This window comes from Zea mays, chromosome 2 (genome assembly GCF_902167145.1).
Source record: "Zea mays cultivar B73 chromosome 2, Zm-B73-REFERENCE-NAM-5.0, whole genome shotgun sequence".
Lineage (NCBI taxonomy): Eukaryota > Viridiplantae > Streptophyta > Magnoliopsida > Poales > Poaceae > Zea > Zea mays.
In genome coordinates this window covers 32,752,158-32,768,980 of record NC_050097.1, presented here as the reverse complement: position 1 = coordinate 32,768,980, position 16,823 = coordinate 32,752,158, and the positions used below count along the sequence as shown (strand labels likewise).

General features: G+C 43.4%; 1 pseudogene; it reads right to left on the bottom strand.

Annotated features, from left to right (window-relative positions):
* Positions 1 to 94: 94 nt before the first annotated feature.
* LOC103648531 (potassium transporter 10-like) overlaps positions 95 to 16,823 on the bottom strand; it is a 31,183-nt pseudogene continuing 14,454 nt past the window's right edge.

The window sequence follows — 16,823 nt, the reverse complement described above, 5'->3', positions numbered from 1 at the left end:
TAATTTAGTCGAGCCTTATGACACCGTACAATTCCATCGGTGCTGCAGTGGCATTCTGCGCAGCGGGTACGAACATGAAGAGTGAGATAGACCTGAATGCGTCTTATGATCATAGAACTTCGAACCGCATACAATAAAGTGTGAAAAAATATAGAATAAAATGAAACAAAAAACGAGGTAAATGGGCACGCAAGTTGGTGACGAAATGCGAGAAGATAGCTGGGATGTCGGTTTCGAGCTCGGTGTGGATGAGGCCAATGCCACGAACGCGGACAATGCCAAGGTTTAGGCTGAGACCAAGGAGCCAGTTGATGGAGACCTTGCTCTCGACGTCAAACTCGTACTTCTTGATGGTGCCATAGTGCCATACGCACATTATCAAGATGAAGATGGGAGCAAGAACGATTGGGACCCAGGCTCCCTCCCTGAACTTGATGAGTGCGGCTGAGAAGTACAGTGCCTCAATGGTCCCAAAGAACAGGATGAAGCCAATCGCAAGGAATATGCTCTTATGCCAGCACAAGACTATCACCAGGGACATCAGGCACGTTGTGACCAGCATGACGGTTATAATAGCCAATCCTATGTAAAAATAACAAGTAGATGTGAGATGGTCAGATGGACATCCATTACTACTCACTTTTAGTATGTATATATGTTAACATTGGCATACCTGATGCATTTCCCAAGTGTTTTGTGTTCCTAAAACCAATGGTTACAGCTAAGCACAGTATCATCATAATCCAATTGATCTCAGGGATGTATATTTGCCCGTGTACTTTGGCAGATGTATGGATTATCTTCACCCGAGGAAAGCAGCCCAGAGAAGCGCACTGCTTGATCATTGAGAATGTACCAGTGATGACGGCTTGGCTTCCCACAACTGCTGCAAGAATAGCAATTGTCATAATGGGCCACCTAATTTTCTCTGAAATGGTGCACTGTAAGCATTAAGAATCAACACTGATTCTGATATCGCGCTATGGTTCGCATCTCTGATGATAAGAACTGACGAGAATAACTTTTTTTGAAGAATCAGTAGGGGAGGTCCCTACTGAGAAATTTATTAAGGAAGCGAAACGAAAACGTTAAGACAAGGTCTTTTTACAAACGTTAAAAAGTAATGAAAAAGGGAACACTACTCCTATGCCTGTCACAGGCTCAGCCAATTCGGGATAGAGGTGTCAAATTTCCCCCGCGCTCTGTGCATGATCAATCGCAGCTCTTTGCTGAATTCCTGCGTACAACGGTGCACCGAAGGATCTTTGTTTGAAAACAACCACTCGTTTCGGCTTTTCCAGATGCTCTAAGTCATGAGAATAATAATCTCACTTTCCATGATATGATGCTTACACAGATAAGCAGCTTGTCCCATGTATGCAAGGATCAATGTTGGATACACCATGTGATAGTCGCCTAGAGGGGGGTGAATAGGGCGAAACTGAAATTTACAAATATAAACACAACTACAAGCCGAGTTAGCGTTAGAAATATAAACGAGTCCGCGAGAGAGAGTGAAAAACAAATCGTAAGCAAATGAAGAGTGTGACACGCGGATTTGTTTTACCGAGGTTCGGTTCTCGCAAACCTACTCCCCGTTGAGGAGGCCACAAAGGCCGGGTCTCTTTCAACCCTTCCCTCTCTCAAACGGTCCCTCGGACCGAGTGAGCTTCTCTTCTCAAATCACTTGGGAATCAAACTTCCCGCAAGGACCACCACACAATTGGTGTCTCTTGCCTCAATTACAAGTGAGTGTTTGATCACAAGAAAGAATGCGAAAGAAAAGAAGCGATCCAAGCGCAAGAGCTCAAATGAGCACTACAAATCACTCTCTCTAGTCACTAAAGCTTTGTGTGGAGTTGGGAGAGGATTTGATCTCTTTTTGGTGTGCTTTGCAATGAATGCTAGCTCTTGTATAGTGGTTGGAAGCTGAAAAACTTGGATGCAATGAATGGTGGGGTGGTTGGGGGTATTTATAGCCCCAACCACCAAACTAGCCGTTTGGTGGAGGCTGACTGTCGTATGGTGCACCGGACAGTTCGGTGCACACCGGACATGTCCGGTGCGCCAGCCACGTCACCAAATGCCGTTGGGATTCGACCGTTGGAGCTCTGACTTCTGGGCCCGCCTGGATGTCCGGTGCACACCGGACATGTACTGTTCAATGTCCGGTGCGCCAGTATGGGCGAGCCTGACTTCTGCGCGCTTCTGGCGCGTATTGAATGCGCCTGCAGGTAACCGTTGGCGCGAAGTAGTCGTTGCTCTGCTGGTTCACCGGACAGTCCGGTGTACACCGGACATGTCCGGTGAATTATAGCGGAGCAGCCGCTGCGTTTTCCCGAGGCTGGCGAGTTCCAGAGGCCGCTCTTCCTTGGAGCACCGGACACTGTCCGGTGTACACCGGACAGTCCGGTGAATTATAGCGGAGTGCCTCTGGAAATTCCCGAAGGTGGCAAGTTTGAGTTGGAGTCCTCTGGTGCACCGGACACTGTCCGGTGGTGCACCGGACACTGTCCGGTGTACACCGGACAGTCCGGTGCCCCAGACCAGAGGTGCCTTCGGTTGTCCCTTTGCTCCTTTGTTGAATCCAATATTTGATCTTTTTATTGGCTAAGTGTGAACCTTTTACACCTGCATAACTTATACACTAGAGCAAACTAGTTAGTCCAATTATTTGTGTTGGGCAATTCAACCACCAAAATTATTTAGGAACTAGGTGTAAGTCTAATTCCCTTTCAATCTCCCCCTTTTTGGTGATTGATGCCAACACAAACCAAAGCCAGTATAGAAATGCATAATTGAACTAGTTTGCATAATGTAAGTGCAAAGGTTGCTTGGAATTGAGCCAATATAAATACTTACAAGATATGCATGGATCGTTTCTTTGTTTTTAACATTTTGGACCACGCTTGCACCACATGTTTTGTTTTTGCAAACTACTTTGTAAATCCTTTTCAAAGTTCTTTTGCAAATAGTCAAAGGTAATGAATAAGATTTTGCAAAGCATTTTCACGATTTGAAATATTCTCCCCCTGTTTCAAATGCTTTTCCTTTGACTAAACAAAATTCCCCCTAAATGAGATCCTCCTCTTAGTGTTCAAGAGGGTTTTGATATACCATTTTTGAAATACTGCTTTCTCCCCCTTTTGAACACAATAAGATACCAATTGAAAATACTCTTTGAAAAACTAAGTTTTTGAAATTGGTGGTGGTGCGGGTCCTTTTGCTTTGGGCTCATACTTTCTCCCCCTTTGGCATGAATCGCCAAAAACGGAATCATTAGAGCCCTCGAAGTACTTTCTTCCCCTTTGGTCATAAGTAGATGAGTTAAGATTATACCAAAGATGAAGTCCTTTTGCCCTCTCCCCCAAAGATGGAGAGTGGCCTGGAGTGACGGCGAAGGATGAGTTACAGAGTGAAAGCCTTTGTCTTCGCCGAAGACTCCACTTCCCTTTCAATACACTTATGACTTGGTTTGAAATGGACTTGAAAACTTATTAGTCATAGCATATGAAGGAGACATGATCAAAAGTATATAAATGAGCTATGTGTGCAATCTAGCAAAAGAAATTGCGCGAATCAAGAATATTGAGCTCATGCCTAAGTTTGTTAAAAGATTGTTCATCAAGAGACTTGGTAAAGATATCGGCTAATTGATCTTTAGTGTTAATATAAGAAATCTTGATATCTCCCTTTTGTTGGTGATCCCTAAGAAAATGATACTGAATGGCTATGTGTTTAGTGCGGCTATGCTCGACGGGATTATCCGCCATCTTGATTGCACTTTCATTATCACATAGCAATTGGACTTTGGTTAATTTGTAACCGTAATCCCGCAGGGTTTGCCTCATCCAAAGCAATTGCGCGCAACAATGGCCTGCGGCAATGTACTCGGCTTCGGCGGTGGAAAGAGCGACCGAATTTTGCTTCTTTGAAGCCCAAAACACCAAGGATCTTCCCAAGAACTGGCAAGTCCCCGATATGCTCTTCCTATTGATTTTGCACCCCGCCCAATCGGCATCCGAATAACCAATCAAATCAAATGTGGATCCCCTAGGATACCAAAGCCCAAACTTAGGAGTATAAGCCAAATATCTCAAGATTCGTTTTACGGCCGTAAGGTGAGCTTCCTTAGTGTCGGCTTGGAATCTTGCACACATGCATACGGAAAGCATAATATCCGGTCGAGATGCACATAAATAGAGTAAAGAACCTATCATCGACCGGTATACCTTTTGATCCACGAACTTACCTCCCGTGTCGAGGTCGAGATGCCCATTAGTTCCCATGGGTGTCTTGATGGGCTTGGCATCCTTCATCCCAAACTTGTTTAGAATGTCTTGAGTATACTTCGTTTGGCTTAGGAAGGTGCCTTCTTGGAGTTGCTTCACTTGAAATCCCAAGAAGTACTTCAACTCCCCCATCATAGACATCTCGAACTTTTGTGTCATGATGCTACTAAATTCTTCACATGTAGACTCGTTAGTAGACCCAAATATAATATCATCAACATAAATTTGGCATACAAACAGGTCATTTTCAATAGTTTTAGTGAATAGAGTAGGATCGGCCTTTCCGACTTTGAATTCATTAGTGATGAGAAAATCCCTAAGGCATTCATACCATGCTCTTGGGGCTTGCTTGAGCCCATAAAGCGCCTTAGAGAGTTTATAGACATGGTTAGGGTACTCACTATCTTCAAAGCCGGGAGGTTGCTCAACATAGACCTCTTCCTTGATTGGTCCATTGAGGAAGGCACTTTTCACGTCCATTTGATAGAGCTTAAAGCCATGGTAAGTAGCATAGGCCAATAATATACGAATTGACTCAAGCCTAGCTACGGGTGCATAGGTTTCACCGAAATCCAAACCTTCGACTTGGGAGTATCCCTTGGCCACAAGTCGAGCTTTGTTCCTTGTCACCACACCATGCTCATCTTGCTTGTTGCGGAAGACCCATTTGGTTCCTACAACATTTTGATTAGGACGTGGAACTAAATGCCATACCTCATTCCTAGTGAAGTTGTTGAGCTCCTCTTGCATCGCCACCACCCAATCCGAATCTTCGAGTGCTTCCTCTACCCTGTGTGGCTCAATAGAGGAAACAAAAGAGTAGTGCTCACAAAAATGTGCAACACGAGATCTAGTAGTTACCCCCTTATGAATGTCGCCGAGGATGGTGTCGACGGGGTGATCTCGTTGGATTGCTTGGTGGACTCTTGGGTGTGGCGGCCTTTGATCTTCATCCTCCTTGTCTTGACCATTTGCATCTCCCCCTTGATCATTGCCATCATCTTGAGGTGGCTCATTTGCTTGATCTTCTAATTCATCAACTTGAGCTTCATCCTCATTTTGAGTCGGAGGAGATGCTTGCGTGGAGGAGGATGGTTGATCTTGTGCATTTGGAGGCTCTTTGGATTCCTTAGGACACACATCCCCAATGGACATGTTCCTTAGCGCGATGCACGGAGCCTCTTCAGTACCTATCTCATCAAGATCAACTTGCTCTACTTGAGAGCCGTTAGTTTCATCAAACACAACGTCACAAGAAACTTCAACTTGTCCAGTGGACTTGTTAAAGACTCTATATGCCCTTGTGTTTGAATCATATCCTAGTAAAAAGCCTTCTACCGTCTTAGGAGCAAATTTAGATTTTCTACCTCTTTTAACAAGAATAAAGCATTTTCTACCAAAGACTATAAAATATGAATATTGGGCTTTTTACCGGTTAGGAGTTCATAAGATGTCTTCTTGAGGATTCGGTGTAGATACAACCGGTTGATGGCGTAGCAAGCGGTGTTGACCGCCTCGGCCCAAAACCGATCCGAAGTCTTGTACTCATCAAGCATGGTTCTTGCCATGTCCAATAGAGTTCTATTCTTCCTCTCTACTACACCATTTTGTTGTGGAGTGTAGGGAGAAGAGAACTCATGCTTGATGCCCTCCTCCTCAAGGAAGCCTTCGATTTGAGAGTTCTTGAACTCCATCCCATTGTCGCTTCTTATTTTCTTGATCCTTAAGTCGAACTCATTTTGAGCCCGTCTCAAGAATCCCTTTAAGGTTTCTTGGGTTTGAGATTTTTCCTGCAAAAAGAACACCCAAGTGAAGCGAGAATAATCATCCACTATTACAAGACAATACTTACTCCCGTCGATGCTTATGTAAGCAATCAGGCTGAATAGATCCATGTGGAGTAGCTCAAGCGGCCTGTCGGTTGTCATGATGTTCTTGTGTGGATGATGGGCTCCAACTTGCTTTCCTGCCTGGCATGCGCTACAAACCCTGTCTTTCTCAAAATGAACATTGGTTAATCCTAAAATGTGCTCTCCCTTTAGAAGCTTATGAAGATTCTTCATCCTAACATGGGCTAGTCGGCGGTGCCAGAGCCAACCCATGTTAGTCTTAGCAATTAAGCAAGTGTCGAGTTCAGCTCTATCAAAATCTACCAAGTATAGCTGACCCTCTAACACTTCCTTAAATGCTATTGAATCATCACTTCTTCTAAAGACAGTGACACCTACATCAGTGAAAAGACAGTTGTAGCCCATTTTGCATAATTGAGATACAGAAAGCAAATTGTAATCTAATGAATCAACAAGAAAAACATTGGAAATGGAATGGTCAGGGGATATAGCTATTTTACCCAAACCTTTGACCAAACCTTGATTTCCATCCCCGAATGTGATAGCTCGTTGGGGATCCTGGTTTTTCTCATATGAGGAGAACATCTTCTTCTCCCCTGTCATGTGGTTTGTGCACCCGCTGTCGATTATCCAACTTGAGCCCCCGGATGCATAAACCTACAAAACAATTTCAGTTCTTGACTTTAGGTACCCAAACGGTTTTGGGTCCTTTGGCATTAGAAACAAGAACTTTGGGTACCCAAACACAAGTCTTGGAGCCCTTGTGTTTGCCCCCAACAAACTTGGCAACTATCTTGCCGGATTTGTTAGTCAAAACATAAGAAGCATCAAAAGTTTTAAATGAAAGACTATGTTCATTTGATGCACTAGGAGTTTTCTTCTTAGGCAACTTAGCACGGGTTGGTTGCCTAGAGCTAGATGTCTCACCCTTATACATAAATGCATGATTAGGGCCAGAGTGAGACTTCCTAGAATGAATTCTTCTAATTTTGTCCTCGGAATAACCGGCAGGGTATAAAATGTAACCCTCGTTATCCTGAGGCATGGGAGCCTTGCCCTTAACAAAGTTAGACAATCTTTTAGGAGGGGCATTAAGTTTAACATTGTCTCCCCTTTGGAAGCCAATGCCATCCTTGATGCCAGGGCGTCTCCCACTATAGAGCATACTTCTAGCAAATTTAAATTTTTCATTTTTTAAGTTATGCTCGGCAATTTTAGCATCTAATTTTGCTATATGATCATTTTGTTGTTTAATTAAAGACATGTGATCATGAATAGCATTAATATCAACATCTCTACATCTAGTACAAATAGATACATGCTCAACGATAGATGTAGAGGGTTTGCAAGATTTTAATTCTACAACCTTAGCATGTAACATGTCATTCTTAGTTCTAAGGTCGGAAATAGTAGCATTGCAAACATCAAAATCTTTAGCCCTAGCAAGCAATTTTTCATTTTCAATCCTAAGGCTAGTAAGAGAAATGTTTAATTCTTCAATCCTAGCAAGCAAATCAACATTATTATCTCTAGGATTGGAAGTTGAAACAATACAAACATGAGAATCAACCTTAGCTATCAAATTAGCATTTTCATTTCTAAGGTTGTATATTGTCTCATGGCAAGTGCTTAGCTCACTAGATAATTTTTCACATTTCTCAATTTCTAGAGCATAAGCATTTTTAACCTTAACATGCTTTTTATTTTCCTTGATTAGGAAGTCCTCTTGGGAGTCCAAGAGATCATCCTTCTCATGGATGGCACTAATCAATTCATTTAATTTTTCCTTTTGTTCCATGTTAAGGTTTGCAAAAAGGGTGCGCAAATTATCTTCCTCATCACTAGCATTATCATCACTAGAGGACTCATATCTAGTGGAGGATTTAGATTTAACCTTCTTTCTTTTGCCGTCCTTTGCCATGAGGCACTTGTGGCCGACGTTGGGGAAGAGGAGTCCCTTGGTGACGGCGATGTTGGCGGCGTCCTCGTCGGAGGAGGACTCGGTGGAGCTCTCGTCGGAGTCCCACTCCCGGCACACGTGGGCATCGCCACCCCTCTTCTTGTGGTACCTCTTCTTTTCTCTCCTCTTGCCTTTCTTGTCGTTATCCCTGTCACTGTCACTTGATAATGGACATTTAGCAATAAAGTGACCGGGCTTACCACATTTGTAACAAACCTTCTTGGAACGAGATTTGTAGTCCTTCCCCTTCCGTTGCTTGAGGATTTGGCGAAAGCTTTTGATGATTAAAGCCATCTCCTCATTGTCGAGCTTGGAGGCGTCAATTGGTTGTCTACTCGGTGTAGACTCCTCCTTCTTCTCCTCCGTCGCCTTAAATGCCACCGGTTGTGCTTCGGACGTGGATTGTTCATCAAGCTCGTTAATCTTCTTTGAGCCTTTAATCATACATTCAAAGCTCACAAAATTCCCGATTACTTCCTCGGGAGTCATTAGTGTATATCTTGGGTTGCCACGAATTAATTGAACTTGAGTGGGGTTAAGGAAAATAAGAGATCTTAGAATGACCTTAACCACCTCGTGATCATCCCATTTCTTGCTCCTGAGGTTGCGCACTTGGTTTACCAAGGTTTTGAGCCGGTTGTACATATCTTGTGGCTCTTCCCCTTGGCGAAGACGGAAGCGACCGAGCTCCCCCTCGATCGTTTCCCTCTTGGTGATTTTGGTGAGTTCATCACCCTCGTGCGCGGTCTTGAGTAAGTCCCAAATCTCCTTTGCATTCTTCAACCCTTGCACTTTGTTGTATTCCTCCTTGCTTAGAGAAGCGAGGAGTATGGTTGTAGCTTGAGAGTTGAAGTGCTCGATTTGGGCCACTTCGTCCTCATCATAGTCTTCATCCCCTACGGATGGTACCTGTGCACCAAACTCAACAACATCCCATATGCTTTTGTGGAGTGAGGTTAGATGAAATCGCATTAAATCACTCCACCTAGCGTAATCTTCACCATCAAATGTTGGTGGTTTGCCTAATAGGACGGAAAGCAAAGGTGTATGTTTGGAAATGCGAGGGTAGCGTAGGGGGATCTTACTATACTTCTTGCGCTCTTGGCGCTTAGAAGTGACGGATGCCGCGTTGGAGCCGGAGGTTGATGGCGATGAAGAATCGGTCTCGTAGTAGACCACTTTCCTCATCCTCTTTTTCTTGTCCCCACTCCGACGCGTCTTGTGAGAAGAGGATTTCTCCTTCTTCTCCTTTTGGTGTGAAGAAGACTTCTTCTCCTTCCCTTTGGAGGAGTTCTTCTTCTCTTTTCTCTTGGTGCGGGACTCTTCCGATGAAGTGCTCCCATGGCTTGTAGTGGGCTTTTCGCCGGTCTCCATCTCCTTCTTGGCGTGATCTCCCGACATCACTTCGAGCGGTTAGGCTCTAATGAAGCACCGGGCTCTGATACCAATTGATAGTCGCCTAGAGGGGGGGGGGGGTGAATAGGGCGAAACTGAAATTTACAAATATAAACACAACTACAAGCCGGGTTAGCGTTAGAAATATAAACGAGTCCGCGAGAGAGAGTGAAAAACAAATCGTAAGCAAATGAAGAGTGTGACACGCGGATTTGTTTTACCGAGGTTCGGTTCTCGCAAACCTACTCCCCGTTGAGGAGGCCACAAAGGCCGGGTCTCTTTCAACCCTTCCCTCTCTCAAACGGTCCCTCGGACCGAGTGAGCTTCTCTTCTCAAATCACTTGGGAATCAAACTTCCCGCAAGGACCACCACACAATTGATGTCTCTTGCCTCAATTACAAGTGAGTGTTTGATCACAAGAATGAATGCGAAAGAAAAGAAGCGATCCAAGCGCAAGAGCTCAAATGAACACTACAAATCACTCTCTCTAGTCACTAAAGCTTTGTGTGGAGTTGGGAGAGGATTTGATCTATTTTTGGTGTGCTTTGCAATGAATGCTATCTCTTGTATAGTGGTTGGAAGCTGAAAAACTTGGATGCAATGAATGGTGGGGTGGTTGGGGGTATTTATAGCCCCAACCACCAAACTAGCCGTTTGGTGGAGGCTGACTGTCGTATGGTGCACCGGACGGTCCGGTGCACACCGGACATGTCCGGTGTGCCAGCCACATCACCAAATGCCATTGGATTCGACCGTTGGAGCTCTGACTTCTGGGCCCGCCTGGATGTCCGGTGCACATCGGACATGTACTGTTCAATGTCCGGTGCGCCAGTATGGGCGAGCCTGACTTCTGCGCGCTTCTGGCGCGCATGGAATGCGCCTGCAGGTAACCGTTGGCGCGAAGTAGTCGTTGCTCTGCTGGTTCACCGGACAGTCCGGTGTACACCGGACATGTCCGGTGAATTATAGCGGAGCAGCCGCTGCGTTTTCCCGAGGCTGGCGAGTTCTAGAGGCCGCTTTTCCTTGGAGCACCGGACACTGTCCGGTGTACACCGGACAGTCCGGTGAATTATAGCGGAGTGCCTCTGGAAATTCCCGAAGGTGGCAAGTTTGAGTTGGAGTCCTCTGGTGCACCGGACACTGTCCGGTGTACACCGGACAGTCCGGTGCCCCAGACCAGAGGTGCCTTCGGTTGTCCCTTTGCTCCTTTGTTGAATCCAATATTTGATCTTTTATTGGCTAAGTGTAAACCTTTTACACCTGCATAACTTATACACTAGAGCAAACTAGTTAGTCCAATTATTTGTGTTGGGCAATTCAACCACCAAAATTATTTAGGAACTAGGTGTAAGTCTAATTCCCTTTCACCATGCATGTAAAAGCAATCTGCCCAAGATTTTTTTTTATTGGAGAATAATTTGCCATATACTGCTTCTAGGATGAAACGCAGAGAAAAGTTAGTTTGCAGCAAACATTCTTCACCTGTATTGACAACTGGTTGAAATGCCCCAGATCAACAGACATTTCTTCAGAACCTGAAAGAGTTAAAGGGTCACCTTGTAATAAGAGAAACTCCAAAGATCAAGACAAAAGGTTCAGAAATGGTTTGCTGAGCATAGTACCAGTTACACATAGCAGTATTCCTCCCAGGGACATCCAACCTCCCCTCTGCGTCTTTCCTCAAGAACTTGTACATGTAATACGGAGATAATGCTCGATATACAGTGGGTTCCCAGTGAATAATATTGTAAACATCGATCAGGGTTATACATAGGAGCCATGTGATCACCACTGGAGCAAAAATGAAGCCAACCCGGTGTGTACCGTAGTGTTGCAGTGCAAACAGGCAAACCAGTATGATACAAGCAATAGGAAGTTCCACATCTGCAGATTCACATTAGCAGAACTTGATACAGTTAGAAGGGACTTGTAATAAAACAGCACATTATGGGCGCAAAAGGGAATCAGAATAAAGTAAAGTCATAATTAGCTTGACAAAGCAGAAATTATTATTTGAAAAGTCAATAATAGGGTCCTTTGCTTCACAATTTGACCTTGGCAAATGTGAACTTCTATCAGCACAAGTGGCCTTTTTCCCCAAGTCCCTGAATCTTACTAAGTGGTACCATCTTTCTGCCATCCCACTTTTTTATACTAACACGACATCAATTTGGGTAGCATATCTTACATGAACTATTATCCTTCCTCTATGACGAGCAGTTCAGTTTAAGACCTCTACCTATATCCCTAAAAAATGAGTAGTTCCATGTATTGTAGCATGGGTTGACCAATAGTTAGATTTTGCTACACATGAAAATTGTCAGTATACATGACTACTAAAGAGATATGTCTTATTTGATGATCTCTTCCTGTTTCCCAGTCAAAGAATCAAAGACCCTCCAAGATGAACTGTATCTCCACCACAACTTCAGATTAAACAAAGAGATAACTCGAGGCGATTGTGTTCGACAGTTCACACCATGGGATTAAAACTTCTAGTAACCAAATTCTTCAGTTACAAGGCATCTGATTTGACCACCTTTTCCTATGAGAAACTCCAAATACAACAAATCCAGTCTTGCACACTTGTCACAGATAAGAAGCAGTCGCTGAAACAAGACGGAGACATAACATACCTCACAAATTGTATGATTGTACCAGGAAACTTTGAGATGGACCCTGATTCATTTGACTAACAACTTCAATCGACGAACAGAACAACGCTACCTATAAAGCTACAAAGACAAATCTAGACAACAAATACAAAATCAATAGAAGGGCGATGATTGGATCCTTACATTTATGATGTTCCTTCGCCATGGACAGCTCTAGCCCGGAGACTGCAGAGAACACTGCAACAGTAGAGCAGCATGTCAGAATCGGAACAGAACTACACAACACACCAACACAACCCAAACAAATCAGGCAAGGCGATAGCGGACTCACCGGAGATGGCCGACGTGAGCACTCCGTCGCCGATCACCATGCAGGTGCCCACCAGCGCCAACATGAGCAGAACCCGCTGAAAGGGAAATAGGCTTTAAACCTTTTCCTAAATAATTTTGGTGGTTGAATGTCCAACACAAATAAATTGGACTAACTAGTTTGCTCTAGATTGCATGTTCTACAGGTGTCAAAGATTCAACAAAAACCAATAGAAAGAACAAGACAGGGTTCAAAACAAAGGAGCAAAAAGAAACCGAAGTGCTCCCTGGTCTGGCACACCGGACTGTCCGGTGTGGCACCGGACAGTGTCCGGTGCACCACCGGACAATGTCCGGTGCACCAGGGAGGATTGCCTTCGAACTCTTCACCTTCGGGTTTCTTAGGCGCAGCCCACTATAATTCACCGGACTGTCCGGTGCACCACCGGACAGTGTCCGGTGCTCCAGAGTGAAGCGGCTCTGAACTGGCCAGCTTCGGGAAAATGGAAGGCCGCTCCGCTAAAATTCATCGGACTGTCCGGTGTACACCGGACTGTCTGGTGCGCCAGCGGAGCAACGGCTACCTCGCGCCAACGGTCGACTCTGACAGCGAACAGTGCGCAACAGTACACGCGACAGAAGTCAGAGCAGAAGGACAGAGGGGCACCGGACTGTCCGGTGTGCACCGGACTGTCCGGTGCCACATGAGGACAAAGCCTCCAACGGTCGACCAGCTCCAACCCCAACGGATAGGATGACGTGGCTGGCGCACCGGACACTGTCCGGTGTGCACCGGACTGTCCGGTGCGCCCATCGCCAGCAGCCTTCTCCAACGGCTACATTTTGGTTGGTGGCTATAAATACCACCCAAACCGGCCACTTCAAAGTGGGGGAGCCCAAGCAACATTCCAAGTCATCTAGTTGACATACTCAAGCCCTCCCAACCACATATATTCATTGATCCATCCTATACACAAGATTTGGACCACTACAACCAACACAAGTGACACAAAAGAGAGAGCAAGCAATTGAGAGCTACTCAATTGAGTTTAGCCCTAGTGCCTTGTGAGATTCCTTGAGAGATAGTGTGTGCTACATCTTTGTGTTCATTTGCGCGTGGAGTATTGACTCCCATCGAACTTCCTCCAAAGTTTTGGAGGCTTGTAAAAGCTAGCAAGAGACACCAAAAAAGTGTGGTGGTCCTTGTGGGATCGAGAGTGATCCTTGAAAAGAAGAAGAGCTCGCCGATCCTTGTGTGATCGGTGGAGAGAGGGAAAGGGTTGAAAAGGACCCGTCCTTAAGTGGACTCCTCAACGGGGACTAGGCCTTCGAGGGCCGAACCTCGGTAAAACAAATCACCCGTGTCTCGTGTGCTTATTGCTTGTGATTTGTTTGTTCTTTCCCTTCTAAGTTTCTCTTGCACTACTCTTTGCTAATTCTATTTGGTGTTGCTTTAAGTTAAACTCACATTTAGTGAAGCAACTCATTGCAAGAGAAAACTTGTGTTATTGCTTTTCCTTGCCTAAGCACTCTTGCTTTATTCTCATAGACTTATTAGTAGTATTGATTTATCAATTCCGCATTATTTGAAAGCAATACTCTTTACAAGCAAGGACTTAGTTTTTATACTCCGATAATTGTATATCTTGTTCTAACCACTAATCAAGGGATCTAGTTGGGGGATAAAATTTTAATTTTTCAGGTTTCGCCTATCCACCCCCCTCTAGGCGACTTTCAATTGGTATCGGAGCTAGGCACTTCATCTTGAGTCTAACAACTCGAAGTGATGGCTCGTAGAAGATCCCAAAAGAACAAGAAGACTCCTCCAACGAACGCAACTCAAAAGGAGGTAACTCTTGAGATATTATTTGATGATTGTTCTAATTATGATTCATGGTCTACTAGTGTGATAAATGCTTTTAAAACCGTAGATCCACGATTAGAACAAATTATAGACAAGAGAATTTTTCCCTCTAGTTTTAATGGAAAAATTAATTCCGAGGAGGATCAAAGATGTTATCGCTTAAACTATCTAGCTTTTGACATCTTAACTAATTCTCTTAGCAATGAAGATTATCGTGCCTTCATATCAAACTATGATGAATCCATTCATGATGCGCATGATATTTGGACTAGAATTAAAACTAAATTTGATGAGTCCAAACATAATAGTTCATTTGATGCTTCTACTTCCTTTAGTTCTTGTGATACTAACCCTTGCAAGGAGGAAGAGGAAAATGAACGATGGAGATCAAACGATGAATCCACCTCTCCAAAAGGTTTGTCTTTCCATTTTGATTCCCACATGTGTTGTGTGGCTAATGAAAATGATAGCGGAAGCACAAATGAGGATGAGGAGGAAGAAAGGAGCTTTGTGCAACTCTACGCTCGCCTAAGCCAAGAAGATAAGGCAGTCATGCTCAAACTTCTAGAAAGAGCGAGAGAGCAAAGCGAAGCTCGTCAAAGGCTAGAAGATATTCTCTCCATGAAAATGCTACACTTTGACGAGTTGACTAAAGAACATGAGGAGCTAAAGTGCTCTCATGTTGATTTGGTCCAAAGGTATGAAACTATTTCAATTGAGCAAGATAATGCTTTACATTGTATCGCTCAATTAGTAAATAGGAATACCTTGCTTAAGGACCAAGTAGAAAAGCTAAAAATTGAAAATCTAGCTTTTCAACAAAAATATGATATGCTTCTATGTTCTCATGAAAATCTTAGAGATGATCATATCATATTAAACATTGCTCATGAGGTTGTAATAGAAAACTTAAAATCCCAACAACCTCACTCATGCACATGTATTCAAATAGAAACTATATTACCATGTGCTAATGCTTGTTGTCCGTCGACAAGCAAATCTTCCTTTGAGCTAGAATTTGCAGGAACAAATGATGAAACCTATCAAAAGCTCAAAGAAGAAAATGAGAGGCTAAAGATGAACTTGACACAACTTAAAGGGAAGTGCATTGCTCGACCTTCTCAAGATAACTGTGATCACATGGTGAAGAAGCTTGAGACAGGAACAACCGTGGCATGCACTACATCCCTTGAAGAAAATGTCAAGGACTTGAGGATTGACAAGAGGAAGAAACAAAAGATGAAATTCAATACCTCCTCCAAAAGCCTCAACCTCGCCTCCACAAAAGGTAACATCCAAGGTAATGATCAAGCCACACTTCACACTAAGATAAATAAGAAGTGCAGTGAATGCTTTGAAGAGGGACACTTGATTAGGTCATGTCCCTACATTAAAAATGGCTTGATTATTAACAAGGATGATAGACTTTGTTTTAAATGCTCAAAGAAGGGACACTTAGTTAAATCATGTCCCTATTTAAAACAAAAAGGCATGATGTTAGAAAAGAAAGTTTTTACTAACCATGTAGCAAGCAACAAACAAGGAAAGAAGAAATCTTCAAAACTTGGAAAACGCCTATGCTACACATGCCGGAAGAAGGGACATCAATGCAAAGATTGTCCCATTGGTAAAAATCCCACTCCTAACTTGTCATTTGATTCATATATAACTAGGCAACCCAAGATTGTAACTTGTGCTAGAAAGGTAACGAGTTTACCAAGCGCTAGCACAAAGGACACTTGGGTTCCTAGATCTTTGTTTACTAACCTTAACGGACCCATCAAGCGATGGGTACCAAAATGTGCTTGACAAGCTTTGTAGGAGAAGGAGATGGTATGAAGCCTTGGGGTGCTTGAGGGAGTTAATTCAATTCTAATCAACTCAAGCTATCAATCTTCAAATGATCTACATATTCAAGATTGACCCAAGGTTACTTCAATTTATTGTATTCAAAACCCATATCATCTCGGGGAAGATATTAATGTTGTAGGAAATAAAGAATCATCATGTGCGGAAAATCAAGGCCTACAACATGGAGGAACGTCAAAGGATGGTAACACTTATGCTTTTAAAGTGCAAGTATCTTAAATTATCATTTCTTATGTGTCTGGTGTAGTCACATAGAAAAAAGGGAGCACTTAAGATGTTTTTAAAATTATGTCACCATTCTTTAAAGAAATTCCTCTCATATGGTAGATTGCATATTCTTCATTTCTATATTATGGCAATCTACATGCTTTAAATTGTTGCAAGTTCCCATGGCATGTTTTTATCTTTAATTATCCTATTATTGCCATGATCTAGATAGAGAAAAGGATTCCATGTTCTTAAAATAATAAGGTGTCATGTAAGGAATTCAAATCCTAAGGACACTTATAAAAGAGAATCTTTCTTTATGTCTAGAATAGTGAGACTAATGTTGTTATCTAAGTAACTGAAAGGGAATTAGGCTTACACCTAGTCCCTAATTAATTTTGGTGGTTGAATTGCCCAACACAAATTTATTGGACTAACAAGTTTGCCCAAGTGTATAGATT